Here is an 18,664-nt window from a genome sequence, read left to right on the forward strand (position 1 = left end):
TGCGTGATTCACTAGTTATTATAACGGAATCAGTGAATCAGAGTCATGTACAAGGCTTCCCTTGCGTGATTCACTAGTTATTATAGCGGAATCAGTGAATCAGAGTTATGTACAAGGCTCTCCTTGCGTGATTCACTAGTTATTATGAAGATTGAGACACTTATGCAGCATATGGGAATCTTTATTCAGGAAACGTTTCGCCACACAGTGGCTTCTTCAGTCCAATACAAAGAGGAAGGCATAAGGAGAGGAGGAGAATGAGGTAATCAGTCCCTCAACCTGGAGTCGATGTGTTCAGTCCATCAATCTTGTAGAATGTACAGCATAGGGCCGTAGATGTGGCTTATATACTGTAGAGATGTGAGGTGAAGCAGGCGGAGGCGGGGTCATAGTGGTACCATTCACTAGTCGAAGTAGGTCTACGTCCAAAGGTTGAACAAGTGTAGAAGAATTCTTTGTAACAAGATCCCATGATGCTGCAGTGTCTGACAGTTGTGATGAATGGTTTGAAAAACCGACAAGTTGAAGATTGAGACACTTATGCAGCATATGGGAATCTTTATTCAGGAAACGTTTCGCCACACAGTGGCTTCTTCAGTCCAATACAAAGAGGAAGGCATAAGGAGAGGAGGAGAATGAGGTAATCAGTCCCTCAACCTGGAGTCGATGTGTTCAGTCCATCAATCTTGAAGAATGTACAGCATAGGGCCGTAGATGTGGCTTATATACTGTAGAGATGCGAGGTGAAGCAGGCGGAGGCGGGGTCATAGTGGTACCATCCACTAGTCGAAGTAGGTCTTCGTCCAAAGGTTGAACAAGTGTTGAAGAATTCATTGTAACAAGATCCCATGATGCCCATGATCCCATGCCTTCCTCTTTGTATTGGACTGAAGAAGCCACTGTGTGGCGAAACGTTTCCTGAATAAAGATTCCCATATGCTGCATAAGTGTCTCAATCTTCAACTTGTCGGTTTTTCAAACCATTCATCAAACTAGTTATTATAGCGGAATCAGTGAATCAGAGTCATGTACAAGGCTTCCCTTGCGTGATTCACTAGTTATTATAGCGGAATCAGTGAATCGTTGTCATGTACAAGGCTTCCCTTGCGTGATTCACTACTTATTGATGGTGTGGACAAGCAGGAATCTCTTTATAATAACATTGCGACCTTTATTAAGCGGATAATTAGTTTACGCTCGACTCCTTTCAGAAATACTAAGCTAGTCTGAGAGATCCCATTGTCTGTGTGTGTATTTGAAGATGTTCCATATTGTTTGGGTCACGTTAGCCGAGAGAGGTGCAATTTTGTGGGTGTGTGAACGATGGGAAGTGAATTTGGACGTGAGACCATCCACATTCTGTCACTCCGGTGGTCCACGCTGCCGTAAAAGCGAGTTACACTGTTCAAGTTGATCTCTCGTATATTTAAGGACACCCCGGCACTCCTCTGTTCCCCTGGGATGCGTCACCAAGGGCCAGGAGCTTCACACGACTCCTATAAACATCCTGTGTCTCTAGGATAACCTATCCTACAGTCAGGATTCCTGGACCCCAGTGGATTATCCTGGAGGATAATCTACACGTATGGTGATATGTATGCTAATTTATGTAACTATTTATGTGTACCTGTGCCTAAACATACATAATACCTTCACATAAAATTATGAACCCCATGTGATTCATAAGAGTATAAGAAAGGAACACTGCAGGAGCCCTACTGGCCCATGCTAGGCAGGTTCTACTCAGACATAATCCATTTTATTCACACAAGAATTCTCTCATATAAAACCTATCACTCGGGTTCAGAGTGAAACATGTAGTCAGGTTCCTCACAGCTGCTGCTGCCAGGGTTCACCTAGCAGTAAGTAGGTACCTGGGTGTTAGTAGAATGCAGATAAATGGTTCAGAAAACCGACAAATTGATTAATTAGACACTTGTGCAAAACTTAGGTAACTTTAACGTGGAGACGTTTCGCCACACAGTGACTTAGTCCCCAGGACTGATTACTCTACACTCCTGATCTTCACCATTCTTCTTTGTATTGGACTGACGAAGCCACTGTGTGGCAAATCGTTAGGACAATAAAAATACCCAAGTGTTGCTAATCGACTGGTGTGGGTCGCATCCTGCAAAGGACCTAAGGTCCTATTTTTTGACGGAACAGAGAGATCCTGTGACTCCTCGGGCAGTCATCCTGGAGCCGTGAGAGTAACAAAAACACCTGGAGTATACATAGAGTATACCTGGAGTGGGTCTGGTGGGTCAACGCCCCAGAGGCTCGGTCTGAGACCAGGCCTCGAAGTCCTTGCAGAAAATCTGCTAAATAATTTATCGAGATATTCACAAATAACCTTCATATAGGTCTGTATTATTATTATTATTATTATTATTATTATTATTATTATTATTATTATGAAAATTATGGCATTTCGATCCAACTTAGACCAAAACATCGCCATTAGTTTGTTGTATGTGTGGTTCCTTTGTGTATTATTGGAGCCAAGGTATTGTGTCTTTGTATTGTTTGAGGTGGAGGTGTGACCAAGGTCACTACACCGTGACCGTCACCTGGGAGGTCTAATAACCAGGTAGACAATTAAGATACACCTGTGGTCACCTGGGTAGCGGCGATAATTGGTCAATTTGCAATGGTACTAAATAAGTTTACAAAGGTCCCTCTAGCAGTAACCTTTGCTCCCTTGGGAAAGGTTACCTGTAACTTACCTGTAGTTATTTCCGGAGCTAGTACAGCCCTGTCCCAGGCCTGATTCATCAGGCAGTTGGTGCTGGTCACCAGTAATGCAACGTATGCACCACAGCCCGGCGGATCAGGAGCTAATTTGAGAAATGTGTTGAGTTTTCTTTTGAAGGCAGCTTATATATGAAGGGGCGGGCGATGAAGAGTCGTGGTCCTTTTACACTTACTGAGAACTCTGCACAGTCTGTCAACTTTCACTTAGCGACGTACTCGTTTACCGACGCCTCGGACTTACGACGGGCTCTCTGGGCAGTATGCATACTTAAATAATGTATATTAGAGCTGATTTCCTGTATTCTGTTTATTACAGTATACAGTACACTACTGTATAAACATTAAAGATTATACCAGAAATGTTTTAAATGATGCAAAGATGGCATTGAAACAATATCAAAGATAGTTGACACAGACCCACGACCATTATAGTATGGTCCTCGCTTAGTGACGAATTGGTTTACCGGCAGTCTTAGCAACAGAACTTCGTTGTTAAGTGAGGAGAGGATATATATATATATATATATATATATATATATATATATATATATATATATATATATATATATATATATATATAAAAGTTAACTGGGAGAGAGAGAGATTGTTCAATTGTTCCTCTTTACAAGATGAACAATGGGAGAATATTTTTTGTGTTTATCACTTCCTTCACTGTTCACTGCCGGCAGTGCGAGAGTCACCAGCAGTGCCTCAGGACATGTGAATGCCAAACGAAGGACCCGGGTTCAATTTAGAGCGGGGCAGGAGGCCTGGGCGCTTCCCAACACCGTTGCCCTTGTTCACCTAGCAGTAAGTGGGTATCTGGTGTGGGTGGCATCCTGGGGGAGAGGACCACAGTAGAAATGAGCAGCTCTTGAGTGGCTTTCCTGGGTTGTCCTGGCATAAACCAGTCTTGAAAGTTTGAGGTCGATCGGAAGCGCCATTCTCAAGTTATCACATGGAAACTAAAATCGGTAATAGTCTATGTGAGACTAGATAACACTGCACTAGTCTTGATAGTTTGAAGTCTATCGGACGAGGTGTTCTGAAGATGCAGGTTTTTTTTTGGGGGGGTATATCTCAGAACTTTTTCAACTATGTATTAACCCTCGTGTAGTCAGTAGTTTCAAGACTATCTACTACACGAGGGTCATTAAGGCTACATGTCACCTGTACACCACCAGTCAAGAATACTTTAATACCTAAAATACTGATTAATGTAAACTACCAGTGTATATACACTGAGATATATGTCAGCATATATTCACTGAGATATACACCTCTCACTGTATATACACAGATATACACCTCTCAGTGTATATACACAGATATACACCTCTCACTGTATATACACAGATATACACCTCTCAGTGTATATACACAGATATACACCTCTCAGTGTATATACACAGATATACACCTCTCACTGTATATACACAGATATACACCTCTCAGTGTATATACACAGATATACACCTCTCAGTGTATATACACTGAGATAAGTAAGTTTATTCAGGTATACACAAATACAGTTACATAGAATTATCATACATAGCAGCATATGTGTAGAGAACCTGGGATAACACAAAAAAGTCAGACAGAGTGACTTATTTCCATTGGGGTCCTTTAAGATATGCACCTCTCAGTGTATATACACTGAGAGACATACACCACTCGGTATAAATACACTGAGAAACACTGTACTGTTCTTGTAGACACAAAGAAGAGCTTACAAGGTGTGAATACAACAAGGATAGGCAGTAAAACAGTGTGTACCACCTTCACCTCGTGTAACAATATCGTGTGACAGGCTCCTCTTAGGGGTGGGTTCCCACACTGTATTGGCAGTCCTATACTGTGTGGTTGTGAGCTATTGACCGCGATGACCCCTAGGTCACAGGTGTATAGAGGTCAGGTTTGGAGTTTTACAATGTTAGGTGAAGTCATGTGGGTTATGGGAGAGTTGACGTGCTGTTGGAGTGAGCAAGGTGGTATTTATGGAGGTATTCAGAGAAATTGGTTAGTGGGGCTTGAGTCCTGGAGGTGGGAAGTACAGTGCCTGTACTCTGAAGGATGAGTGAGGATGTTACAGTACTGGAGGTGGGAAGTACAGTGCCTGTAGTCTGAAGGTGATCGTTGGTGTACATAAGAGTACCTGAGAGTACATGGGAGTACAAAATAGGGCAGGGGAAAGGCAGATATCAGAGGACTTGGAGGCTCATACTGCGAACTATCTACCTCTACCAAGGTTAAGAACTATCTACTGTTATTTAGGTGTATGAAGCAAGGGTGTATGAAGCCAGGGTGTATGATACCAGGGTGTATGAAGCCAGGGTGTATGAAGCCAGGGTGTATGAAGCCAGGGTGTATGATACCAGGGTGTATGAAGCCAGGGTGTATGAAGCCAGGGTGTATGAAGCCAGGGTGTATGAGTGAGGTATCAGGTTATGGGTGGGGAATCAGGTGAAGGTTCTCACAGGTGGTGGTTGAGGACAGGTTAACTGGGGTCAAAGGAATCTTCAAGACCGGTTGTACTCACCTGTACTGCTACCCACTTTACTCACCTGTACTGCTACCCACTTTACTCACCTGTACTGCTACCCACTTTACTCACCTGTACTGCTACCCACTTTACTCACCTGTACTGCTACCCACTTTACTCACCTGTACTGCTACCCACTTTACTCACCTGTACTGCTACCCACTTTACTCACCTGTACTGCTACTCACTTCACTCACCTGTACTGCTACCCACTTCACTCACCTGTACTGCTACCCACTTCACTCACCTGTACTGCTACCCACTTCACTCACCTGTACTGCTACCCACTTCACTCACCTGTACTGCTACCCACTTCACTCACCTGTACTGCTACCCACTTCACTCACCTGTACTGCTACCCACTTCACTCACCTGTACTGCTACCAACTTCACTCACCTGTACTGCTACCCACTTCACTCACATGTACTGCTACCCACTTTACTCACCTGTACTGCTACCCACTTCACTCACCTGTACTGCTACCCACTTCACTCACCTGTACTGCTACCCACTTCACTCACCTGTACTGCTACCCACTTTACTCACCTGTACTGCTACCCACTTCACTCACCTGTACTGCTACCCACTTTACTCACCTGTACTGCTACCCACTTCACTCACCTGTACTGCTACCCACTTCACTCACCTGTACTGCTACCCACTTCACTCACCTGTACTGCTACCCACTTCACTCACCTGTACTGCTACCCACTTTACTCACCTGTACTGGTACCCACTTCACTCACCTGTACTGCTACCCACTTCACTCACCTGTACTGCTACCCACTTTACTCACCTGTACTGCTACCCACTTTACTCACCTGTACTGCTACCCACTTCACTCACCTGTACTGCTACCCACTTCACTCACCTGTACTGCTACCCACTTTACTCACCTGTACTGCTACCCACTTCACTCACCTGTACTGCTACCCACTTCACTCACCTGTACTGCTACCCACTTCACTCACCTGTACTGCTACCCACTTCACTCACCTGTACTGCTACCCACTTCACTCACCTGTACTGCTACCCACTTCACTCACCTGTACTGCTACCCACTTCACTCACCTGTACTGCTACTCACTTCACTCACCTGTACTGCTACCCACTTCACTCACCTGTACTGCTACCCACTTTACTCACCTGTACTGCTACCCACTTCACTCACCTGTACTGCTACCCACTTCACTCACCTGTACTGCTACCCACTTCACTCACCTGTACTGCTACCCACTTCACTCACCTGTACTGGTACCCACTTCACTCACCTGTACTGCTACCCACTTCACTCACCTGTACTGGTACCCACTTCACTCACCTGTACTGCTACCCACTTCACTCACCTGTACTGCTACCCACTTCACTCACCTGTACTGCTACCCACTTCACTCACCTGTACTGCTACCCACTTCACTCACCTGTACTGCTACCCACTTCACTCACCTGTACTGCTACTCACTTCACTCACCTGTACTGCTACCCACTTCACTCACCTGTACTGCTACCCACTTCACTCACCTGTACTGCTACCCACTTCACTCACCTGTACTGCTACCCACTTCACTCACCTGTACTGCTACCCACTTCACTCACCTGTACTGCTACCCACTTCACTCACCTGTACTGCTACTCACTTCACTCACCTGTACTGCTACCCACTTCACTCACCTGTACTGCTACTCACTTCACTCACCTGTACTGCTACCCACTTCACTCACCTGTACTGCTACCCACTTCACTCACCTGTACTGCTACCCACTTCACTCACCTGTACTGCTACCCACTTCACTCACCTGTACTGCTACCCACTTCACTCACCTGTACTGGTACCCACTTCACTCACCTGTACTGCTACCCACTTCACTCACCTGTACTGCTACCCACTTCACTCACCTGTACTGCTACCCACTTCACTCACCTGTACTGGTACCCACTTCACTCACCTGTACTGCTACCCACTTCACTCACCTGTACTGCTACCCACTTTACTCACCTGTACTGCTACCCACTTCACTCACCTGTACTGGTACCCACTTCACTCACCTGTACTGCTACCCACTTCACTCACCTGTACTGCTACCCACTTTACTCACCTGTACTGCTACCCACTTCACTCACCTGTACTGCTACCCACTTCACTCACGTTTTGCACTCTGACAGGATTATATCTCTATTCTGTGTCTAACACGTAAGATGACAGGTAAAGCTTAGAGACTAGTTCTTGCACTCAATGTTCACTCTGTTTTCTGTGTATCTGTCAAAAGTTCTTATTTCCATATTATTTCATCTTCAGTTCTGTCCTGGTCTGGGACCGAGCCGCAGGGAAGGTGGTCCAAGACCCTTTGACAGTATTTTCCAATAAGGAATTCAAGTGGATTTGATGGAATGATTGACCGTGAATGTTCCAGTCCTGCAGATGGATGGATGGATGGTGGTAAGAGTTAGGTTAGGTAAGCTTTGTCAAGGAACAGGTCATGTGATGACCTGCAGCTGGAGTTTTTGGTCATCTTATCGAGGCCTTCCGCTGGCTTACCGGTCCGCCCCTTTACGGTAAGAGAGTGTCTTGCTAAGACAGTGATGGAGAGTCATCTACGTTTGATAGTCTTGGTGGAACTTGATAAAGTTCCACACGGAGAGACCTTGTCCCAAAGTGTCTTCACAGTAGGACTTCACAGTGGGACTTCACAGTGGGACTTCACAGTGGGACTTCACAGTGGGACTTTCCTTCAGTATCGTCAGCAGTAGGTTAGTGGATTTAGCACACAGATGAACGCTCTGGGAATCTTACTGATGGTGACGTAGAAATCTTTCTTGTGAGTTTTATGTCTCAGTGGCTTAGTAACCCAGGATAGCCTATGGAAGCCATGCTGTGTGGCTTATTTCAACTGGGTTCTTTAGGTGCTTCCCTGGTATACAACTCACAACAGTTGACTAACTCACAGGTGCCTATTTACTGTTAGGTGAACAAGGACAGCAGGAGTAAGGAGACGTGTCCATAGTTCTCACCTAGTTCAGGACTCGAGTAGAGCTCTGAGGTGTTGATATGATTTACTGGTGGTTTCAGTACTGCATCCTGTCACAGCTGCTGCAGCAGCACCACCCACAGTAGCAGCAGTGGCAGCAGCAACAACAGCTGCGGCTCTGGGAACACAGTAGACATCAGACCTGGTCCTGGTAATCAACAAACACACGTTCAGTTTGATGTTACGCCTCGCCACCTACCAGTCATTGTCTTGTGTAAACCTAAGATGGACCCCGGCAGTCTTCTGCCCCTGATGTTTCACCCTATTCTATCACCCTGTTCCTTCACCTTGCTCCTTCACCCTTGCTCTTCAACCAATATTCCATCCCTCCACTGGGTTCATCTCTCTTCTTCTACCCCTTTTCAACCACCACCTCCATTCTCTTCCCCTTCAATGAACTTTGGCTAAATGGATAAGACATTTCAATTTCCTTGTGTCACCCTTATACCTGAGACCGCGCCACTCATTCCTGACCTGTTGCCAGGTGCTGTGAAGCTCAGGTCCTCCCTCGTTACTTTGATCCAGGTTCTGTCAAGCTCAGATTCGCCCTGGTTACCTTGATCCAGGTTCTGTCAAGCTCAGATTCGCCCTGGTTACCTTGATCCAGGTTCTGTCAGGTTCAGGTTCGCCCTGGTTACCTTGATCCAGGTTCTGTCAAACTCGGGTCCACCCTGTGAGTACTGGAACCTAAGCGTTGACACAGCAAAAGTATCGACGGAACCATGATAGAGTTCGTTGTTATGCCACGGACACCTCAGTGATTATTTACACCTTGAGGGCAGGATAAAAACCCATATATCCTGCTACCTGCTGTCAACATACCCTGAAAGACGCACTCTACGTACACACACACACACACACACACACACACACACACACACACACACACACACACACACACACACACACGCACTCTTCACATACGCACTCTACACGATACTCTACACATCGCAGCAGCAGCAGCAGCTACTGTAAGAGTAGCTAGTATCGTAAAACGATAATGGTTGGCAGAAGGACGGAAAAGAATGCTGCCCTTTAGACCAGGAACAATTATCCTGACTGGTGGGCCACATTACAAGCTCGGGGGCCACGTCGCCAGCTTAGTTAACCCTATAGGGCCACATCAGCTTAGATAACCCTGGTGGGCCACATCACCAGCTTAGATCAACTTCTCCAGCCACACTTATCACTGTAAAACTGCAAATATTCAGATAATTGACCTTACTGAGTTATCCCAGATAACTTACACAGTTACCATGTAAAACAACACTAACAATAATATCTAAACCCAGCCAATATATCTATATAAATTTACTGACTTATTTACACACCCACTTATTCACTTACAAACCCACTTATTTACTTACTTATTCACTTACATACTTACAAACGTTTAGCCCACACAGTAGGTTTCTTCAGTCGAGTACAGAAGAGGTAGCAGAAGCAATAGTGATGTGAAGACTGTAATCAGTCCATCACTCTTGAAGATGTAGTTTAGAGGTGGTCAGTCCCTCAACCTGGAGGGTCGAACGTTCTCTTATCTACCCCTGTTACCTGTAGGTGACCTGTTGCCTGCTGTTGGTGTGTAGGTGACCTCTTACCTGCTGTTGGAGTGTAAGTGACCTGTTGCCTGCTGTTGGTGTGTAGGTGACCTGTTACCTGCTGTTGGTGTGTAGGTGACCTGTTACCTGCTGTTGGAGTGTAGGTGACCCGTAAGGCAGCGTCTATGAAGGGACTCAGAGAAACAGGTTAGCCGGACTCGAGTCCTGGAGGTGTAAAGTACTGTACCTACACTCACACACACACACACACACACACACACACACACACACACACACACACACACACACACACACACACACACACACACACGTGACTGTTAGCAGAATGTAAGGATTTAAAACCAGTTTCTGAACCAGACTGGTCGGTACAGAGCCTTAGGCAGGATTATGGTCCCTAACTCTGAACTCTTGTCGACCAAACTCCCCCAAAATGTCACTTCTTTGTCTGCTTCACTGTTGTCTACACTGTTGTCTACATTGTTGTCTACACCGCTGTCTACACCGTTGCCGTTAGAAATTGGTCGCTAGGGAAAGTAAGCGTTCCAACCTGGTCGCTAGGCTAAGTAAGCATCCCAACCTGGTCGCTAGGCTAAGTAAGCATCCCAACCTGGTCGCTAGGGAAAGTAAGCATCCCAACCTGGTCGCTAGGGAAAGTAAGCATCCCAACCTGGTCGCTAGGGAAAGTAAGCATCCCAACCTGGTCGCTAGGGAAAGTAAGCATCCCAACCTGGTCGCTAAGGAAAGTAAGCATCCCAACCTGGTCGCTAGGGAAAGTAAGCCTCCCAACCTGGTCGCTAGGGAAAGTAAGCCTCCCAACCTGGTCGCTAGGGAAAGTAAGCCTCCCAACCTGGTCGCTAGGGAAAGTAAGCCTCCCAACCTGGTCGCTAAGGAAAGTAAGCATCCCAACCTGGTCGCTAGGGAAAGTAAGCATCCCAACCTGGTCGCTAAGGAAAGTAAGCATCCCAACCTGGTCGCTAAGGAAAGTAAGCCTCCCAACCTGGTCGCTAGGGAAAGTAAGCCTCCCAACCTGGTCGCTAGGGAAAGTAAGCATCCCAACCTGGTCGCTAGGGAAAGTAAGCCTCCCAACCTGGTCGCTAGGGAAAGTAAGCCTCCCAACCTGGTCGCTAAGGAAAGTAAGCCTCCCAACCTGGTCGCTAGGGAAAGTAAGCCTCCCAACCTGGTCGCTAGGGAAAGTAAGCCTCCCAACCTGGTCGCTAAGGAAAGTAAGCCTCCCAACCTGGTCGCTAAGGAAAGTAAGCCTCCCAACCTGGTCGCTAGGGAAAGTAAGCCTCCCAACCTGGTCGCTAAGGAAAGTAAGCCTCCCAACCTGGTCGCTAGGGAAAGTAAGCCTCCCAACCTGGTCGCTAGGGAAAGTAAGCCTCCCAACCTGGTCGCTAGGGAAAGTAAGCCTCCCAACCTGGTCGCTAGGGAAAGTAAGCATCCCAACCTGGTCGCTAGGGAAAGTAAGCCTCCCAACCTGGTCGCTAGGGAAAGTAAGCATCCCAACCTGGTCGCTAGGGAAAGTAAGCCTCCCAACCTGGTCGCTAGGGAAAGTAAGCCTCCCAACCTGGTCGCTAAGGAAAGTAAGCCTCCCAACCTGGTCGCTAGGGAAAGTAAGCCTCCCAACCTGGTCGCTAGGGAAAGTAAGCCTCCCAACCTGGTCGCTAGGGAAAGTAAGCATCCCAACCTGGTCGCTAGGGAAAGTAAGCCTCCCAACCTGGTCGCTAAGGAAAGTAAGCCTCCCAACCTGGTCGCTAGGGAAAGTAAGCCTCCCAACCTGGTCGCTAGGGAAAGTAAGCATCCCAACCTGGTCGCTAGGGAAAGTAAGCATCCCAACCTGGTCGCTAGGGAAAGTAAGCCTCCCAACCTGGTCGCTAGGGAAAGTAAGCCTCCCAACCTGGTCGCTAGGGAAAGTAAGTATCCCAACCTGGTCGCTAGGGAAAGTAAGTATCCCAACCTGGTCGCTAGGGAAAGTAAGCCTCCCAACCTGGTCGCTAAGGAAAGTAAGCCTCCCAACCTGGTCGCTAGGGAAAGTAAGCCTCCCAACCTGGTCGCTAGGGAAAGTAAGCCTCCCAACCTGGTCGCTAGGGAAAGTAAGCCTCCCAACCTGGTCGCTAGGGAAAGTAAGCCTCCCAACCTGGTCGCTAGGGAAAGTAAGCCTCCTAACCTGGTCGCTTCAATCATTCTCCAGCAGCTACTGAGAGATACCTGTGTGTAAACTGACAGTGCACACACTGCATCATTCAGGAGTACTGAAGTCTCGATACTCCGTCACCCAATCAACTACTCACAATAGGGCTACGAATTTTAAAAGGGAATCGTTTTGAGTGGCTTTGATCTACTACCTACTGGCTTACCACACTCTACCCACTGTCTACTTACTGGCTTACCACACTCTACCCACTGTCTACTTACTGGCTTACCACACTACCCACTGTCTACTTACTGGCTTACCACACTCTACCCACTGTCTACTTACTGGCTTACCACACTACCCACTGTCTACCTACTGGGTTACCACAGCCTACCCACTGTCTACTTACTGGCTTACTACACTCTACCCACTATCTACCTACTGGCTTACCACACTACCCACTGTCTACTTACTGGCTTACCACACTCTACCCACTGTCTACTTACTGGCTTACCACACTCTACCCACTGTCTTCTTACTGGCTTACTACACTCTACCCACTGTCTACTTACTGGCTTACTACACTCTACCCACTGTCTACCTACTGGCTTACCACACTACCCACTGTCTACTTACTGGCTTACCACACTCTATCCACTGTCTACCTACTGGCTTACCACACTCTACCCACTGTCTACTTACTGGCTTACCACACTCTACCCACTGTCTACTTACTGGCTTACCACACTCTACCCACTGTCTACCTACTGGCTTACCACACTCTACCCACTGTCTACCTACTGGCTTACCACACTCTACCCACTGTCTACTTACTGGCTTACCACACTCTACCCACTGTCTACTTACTGGCTTACCACACTCTACCCACTGTCTACTTACTGGCTTACCACACTCTACCCACTGTCTACTTACTGGCTTACCACACTCTACCCACTGTCTACCTACTGGCTTACCACACTCTACCCACTGTCTACTTACTGGCTTACCACACTCTACCCACTGTCTACTTACTGGCTTACCACACTCTACCCACTGTCTACTTACTGGCTTACTACACTCTACCCACTGTCTACCTACTGGGTTACCACAGCCTACCCACTATCTGCCTACTGGCTTACCACACTCTACCCACTGTCTACCTACTGGGTTACCACACTCTACCCACTATCTGCCTACTGGCTTACCACACACTACCGTCTACCTACTGGCTTACCACAGTCTACCTACTGGGTTACCACACACTACCCACTATCTGCCAACTGGCTTACCACACACTACCCACTGTCTGCCTACTGGCTTACCACAGTCTACCTACTGGGTTGCCACACACTACCCACTATCTGCCTACTGGGTTACCACACACTACCCACTGTCTACCTACTGGCTTACCACAGTCTACCTACTGGGTTACCACACTACCCACTATCTGCCTACTGGGTTACCACACACTACCCACTGTCTACCCACTGGCTTACCACAGTCTACCTACTGGCTTACCACACTACCCACTGTCTACCTACTGGCTTACCACACTCTACCCACTGTCTACCTACTTGTTACCACAGTCTACCCACTATCTGCCTACTGGCTTACCACACTCTACCCACTGTCTACCTACTGGGTTACCACACTCTACGCACTATCTGCCTACTGGCTTACCACACACTAACCACTGTCTACCTCCTGGCTTACCACAGTCTACCTACTGGGTTACCACACACTACGCACTATCTGCCAACTGGCTTACCACACACTACCCACTGTCTGCCTACTGGCTTACCACAGTCTACCTACTAGGTTACCACACACTACCCACTATCTGCCTACTGGGTTACCACACACTACCCACTGTCTACCTACTGGCTTACCACAGTCTACCTACTGGGTTACCACAACTGGCTTACCACACTACCCACTGTCTACCTACTGGCATACCACACTCTACCCACTGTCTACCTACTGGGTTACCACAGTCTACCCACTATCTGCCTACTGGCTTACCACACTACCCACTGTCTACCTACTGGGTTACCACACTCTACCCACTATCTGCCTACTGGCTACCACACACTAACCACTGTCTACCTACTGGCTTACCACAGTCTACCTACTGGGTTACTACACACTACCCACTGTCTGCCAGCTGACTACCTAGTTAGGTGTAGGCAGGCAGAGAAAAGCTGGAAGTTGTGGTTGGTAGTGGAGATGTGAGAGCCTCGGGGCTTCAACTTCCACTCTCTGGCAACTCAACTACAAGCACATTCCAATATTCCCGTCTTCCATTCCCCATTCTATCCGTTTTATGAGAACCTATTGACGAGAATATCTGCAATGATGCACCTACTGTGCAGAAAGGAGTCTTAGTTGCAAGACTGACCATGCAATGGATAAATCTTGCTATGAGATATGACATTGAACTTTGCGTGTGAGTCGTGGGAACACCCCAGTTGCCAAGAATAAATTACTCATATATACTCTTTCAGAGATATACCAGGCTATATACTTCATCTCCAAAGAGAGGTATATATATTTAACACTTGATTTCCTCTGAGATGTTTCAGGGAAACAACTACATCGTCTTTGAGAACGAAAAATGCAAATATTTTGCGACAAGGGCTGGGCGGCCACGCACCTGGGGTCCTCAAAATCGACTCGTTATTTTTTTTGTTTGCAATTTCCTGCGTCCACTACCATGGTTTTCCTGCCGTTGCCTCGGTGCTATATGATCCTCCACCACCGTTATTAACCTTACTCATGATTTTAACATCGTTATTAAGGGAAATTTAACTTTTTACCTAATATGGCATTTTAAAGACTTAAGATGGAACTGTGTAGTATTGACTTTATTGGGTTATCCTGGGATTATCTTGGGGTTATCTTGGGGTTATCCTGGGGTTATCCTGGGGTTATCTATATATATATATATATATATATATATATATATATATATATATATATATATATATATATATATATATATACATGAAATTGTAAACATTAAAATTTAATCCAAGGAAGGGGAGGAGGAGTCCAATGATCAAGAACTCCTCACCAACATCAGGGAAGGATGGCTCTATCTCCTTGGACCAGGTTCCAAGAGAGTTTGTAGATGAATGGTTCAGAGAACCGACATGTTGATAAATTAGAGAGAGTGAACCCGGTAGCGACCAGCGAAGAGGCGGGACCAGGAGCTGTGAATCGACCCCTGTAAGCCCATATAGGACATTACAATTATTGAATGATTAGAACAAAATACCTGGATATACTTTTGTAAGTGCCCAGGTCACCAAGGTGAGCACAAGACTCAATAATAGAGTGAAAATATAATGAAATACGTCCATAGTGGCGTGGAATTTTTTTTTACAAGTGTGCGCAGGTCGGTGGATGAGTCCGAGACTGAACATTGTTGGAACCTGACCAGAGTGAGAGAGACCATTGTTGTGGGTGGAAGTGTGTGTGTGTTCCTCTCTTATATTTTAACTTTATCCCTCGTGTGCTGTACCTCTGTGCCTCTAGTGGCTTCTCGTCGACTGAAGGTTCACTCCGCCAACAGAATGACGTGAATATGCGAATGTTAGCGATGGAAAAATGGCGATATAGGTGTTAATTTGATGAGAAGCAGAAGTGAAGGATTGAGAGATGTTGGTCCACCAGTCGTCCCGGCAGGTGGGTTCTCTTATATCCCTTATTTTACCATCCAACGTCACTATTTATCCTTTATTATGCTATCTCTGTGTTCGAATATACTCTCTGCGTATCTCCCTTGAATATACCTCCATTTATATCTACTGTTATAACGAAATTGATCACCGTATAGCAAGTGGGTCCTCATATATATCCCTTATTTTACCATCACTAAGGGATATATATCCCTAATTTCACCGACCAGACTTCGAATATACCCTCTTTGTATATCCATTGTATATACCGTCATGTATAACGGCTGTAATAACGTTAAAAAAGGAAAAATAACGGCTGGTCCAGCTTCCATTCTGGGTCAGAGGTTGTTCTTCACCTGTTGCCTGTTTACCTAGCAGTAAGTAGGTACCTGGGTGTTAGTTACCTTATACCTGCTGTCACTGTTTACCCAGCAGTAAGTAGGTACCTGGGTGTTAGTTACCTTATACCTGCTGTCACTGTTTACCTAGCAGTAAGTAGGTACCTGGGTGTTAGTTACCTTATACCTGCTGTCACTTTACCTAGCAGTAAGTAGGTACCTGGGTGTTAGTTACCTTATACCTGCTGTCACTGTTTACCTAGCAGTAAGTAGGTACCTGGGTGTTAGTTACCTTACACCTGCTGTCACTGTTCACCTAGCAGTAAGTAGGTACCTGGGTGTTAGTTACCTTACACTTTCTGTCACTGTTCACCTAGCAGTAAGTAGGTACTTGGGTGTTAGTTACCTTATACCTGCTGTCACTGTTTACCTAGCAGTAAGTAGGTACCTGGGTGTTAGTTACCTTATACCTGCTGTCACTGTTTACCTAGCAGTAAGTAGGTACCTGGGTGTTACCTTATACCTGCTGTCACTGTTCACCTAGCAGTAAGTAGGTACCTGTGTGTTAGTGCCTTATACCTGCTGTCACTGTTTACCTAGCAGTAAGTAGGTACCTGGGTGTTAGTTACCTTATACCTGCTGTCACTGTTTACCTAGCAGTAAGTAGGTACCTGGGTGTTAGTTACCTTATACCTGCTGTCACTGTTTACCTAGCAGTAAGTAGGTACCAGGGTGTTACCTTATACCTGCTGTCATTGTTTACCTAGCAGTAAGTAGGTACCTGGGTGTTAGTTACCTTATACCTGCTGTCACTGTTTACCTAGCAGTAAGTAGGTACCTGGGTGTTAGTTACCTTATACCTGTTGTCACTGTTTACCTAGCAGTAAGTAGGTACCTGGGTGTTAGTTACCTTATACCTGCTGTCACTGTTTACCTAGCAGTAAGTAGGTACCTGGGTGTTAGTTACCTTATACCTGCTGTCACTTTACCTAGCAGTAAGTAGGTACCTGGGTGTTAGTTACCTTATACCTGCTGTCACTGTTTACCTAGCAGTAAGTAGGTAACAGGGTGTTACCTTATACCTGCTGTCACTGTTTACCTAGCAGTAAGTAGATACCTGGGTGTTAGTTACCTTATACCTGCTGTCACTGTTTACCTAGCAGTAAGTAGGTACCTGGGTGTTAGTTACCTTATACCTGTTGTCACTGTTTACCTAGCAGTAAGTAGGTACCTGGGTGTTAGTTACCTTATACCTGCTGTCACTGTTTACCTAGCAGTAAGTAGGTACCTGGGTGTTAGTTACCTTATACCTGCTGTCACTGTTTACCTAGCAGTAAGTAGGTACCTGGGTGTTAGTTACCTTATACCTGCTGTCACTGTTTACCTAGAAGTAAGTAGGTACCTGGGTGTTAGTTACCTTATACCTGCTGTCACTGTTTACCTAGCAGTAAGTAGGTACCTCGGTGTTAGTCATCTTAGACCTGCTGTCACTGTTTACCTAGCAGTAAGTAGATACCTGGGTGTTACCTTATATACTTCTGCTGTAGGTACCTGGGTGTTACTTACACCTAGCAGTAAGTAGGTACCTGGGTGTTAGTTACCTTACACTTTCTGTCACTGTTCACCTAGCAGTACCTGCTGTCACTGTTTACCTAGCAGTAAGTAGGTACCTGGGTGTTAGTTACCTGTGTGTTATACCTGCTGTCACTGTTTACCTAGCAGTAAGTAGGTACCTGGGTGTTAGTTACCTTATACCTGCTGTCACTGTTTACCTAGCAGTAAGTAGGTACCTAGCAGTAAGTAGTAGGTACCTGTTACCTTATACCTGCTGTCATTGTTTACCTAGCAGTAAGTAGGTACCTGGGTGTTAGTTACCTTATACCTGCTGTCACTGTTTACCTAGCAGTAAGTAGGTACCTGGGTGTTAGTTACCTTATACCTGCTGTCACTGTTTACCTAGCAGTAAGTAGGTACCTGGGTGTTAGTTACCTTATACCTGCTGTCACTGTTTACCTAGCAGTAAGTAGGTACCTGGGTGTTAGTTACTGCTGTCACTTTACCTAGCAGTAAGTAGGTACCTGGGTGTTAGTTACCCTATACCTGCTGTCACTGTTTACCTAGCAGTAAGTAGGTAACAGGGTGTTACCTTATACCTGCTGTCACTGTTTACCTAGCAGTAAGTAGATACCTGGGTGTTAGTTACCTTATACCTGCTGTCACTGTTTACCTAGCAGTAAGTAGGTACCTGGGTGTTAGTTACCTTATACCTGTTGTCACTGTTTACCTAGCAGTAAGTAGGTACCTGGGTGTTAGTTACCTTATACCTGCTGTCACTGTTTACCTAGCAGTAAGTAGGTACCTGGGTGTTAGTTACCTTATACCTGCTGTCACTGTTTACCTAGCAGTAAGTAGGTACCTGGGTGTTAGTTACCTTATACCTGCTGTCACTGTTTACCTAGAAGTAAGTAGGTACCTGGGTGTTAGTTACCTTATACCTGCTGTCACTGTTTACCTAGCAGTAAGTAGGTACCTGGGTGTTAGTCATCTTACACCTGCTGTCACTGTTTACCTAGCAGTAAGTAGGTACCTGGGTGTTACCTTATACCTGCTGTCACTTCACCTAGCAG

At 46.1% G+C, this 18,664-nt stretch overlaps 1 protein-coding gene across 2 annotated transcripts in view; it reads left to right on the forward strand.

The window, feature by feature from the left end:
- Window positions 1-18,664, forward strand: part of Vang (Strabismus domain-containing protein Vang) — a 149,554-nt gene that overhangs the window by 46,524 nt on the left and 84,366 nt on the right. The window contains exon 1 of one of the 2 annotated variants that reach the window (XM_053798079.2): window positions 15,449-15,706. The exons of the other annotated variant lie outside the window; for it this stretch is intronic. The gene's annotated coding sequence lies outside the window, so the exon portion shown is untranslated. Of the gene's footprint in view, window positions 1-15,448; window positions 15,707-18,664 lie in introns of those variants that run through there. 2 annotated transcript variants of the gene reach the window in all.

This window comes from Cherax quadricarinatus, chromosome 93, assembly GCF_038502225.1.
Source record: "Cherax quadricarinatus isolate ZL_2023a chromosome 93, ASM3850222v1, whole genome shotgun sequence".
NCBI classification, from domain to species: Eukaryota; Metazoa; Arthropoda; class Malacostraca; order Decapoda; family Parastacidae; genus Cherax; species Cherax quadricarinatus.